Here is a 321-nt window from a genome sequence, read left to right on the forward strand (position 1 = left end):
GTGAGGGGCCCAAAACTGAACACAGCACTTGAGGTGGTGTCTCACCAGTGCCGAGTACAGGGGGATGGTCACTGCCCCAGTCCTGCTGGCCACACAATGGTTGACACAGGCCAGGATGCCGTTGGCCTTCTTGGCCACCTGGGCACACTGCTGGCTCATGTTCAGCCCGCCGCCAATGAACACTTCCAGGTCCTTTTCTGCCAGGCAGCTTTCCAGCCAGTTTTACCCAAGCCTGTAGCACTGCATGGGGTTGTTGTGACCCAAGTGCAGGACCCGGCACTTGGCCTTGTTGAATCTTATACCATTGGCCTGGGCCCATCG

General features: G+C 58.3%; 1 protein-coding gene across 1 annotated transcript in view; it reads left to right on the forward strand.

The window, feature by feature from the left end:
- Positions 1-321, forward strand: part of NGFR (nerve growth factor receptor) — a 14,709-nt gene that overhangs the window by 10,949 nt on the left and 3,439 nt on the right.

This window comes from Charadrius vociferus, unplaced genomic scaffold (genome assembly GCF_000708025.1).
Source record: "Charadrius vociferus isolate BGI_N301 unplaced genomic scaffold, ASM70802v2 scaffold509, whole genome shotgun sequence".
NCBI classification, from domain to species: Eukaryota; Metazoa; Chordata; class Aves; order Charadriiformes; family Charadriidae; genus Charadrius; species Charadrius vociferus.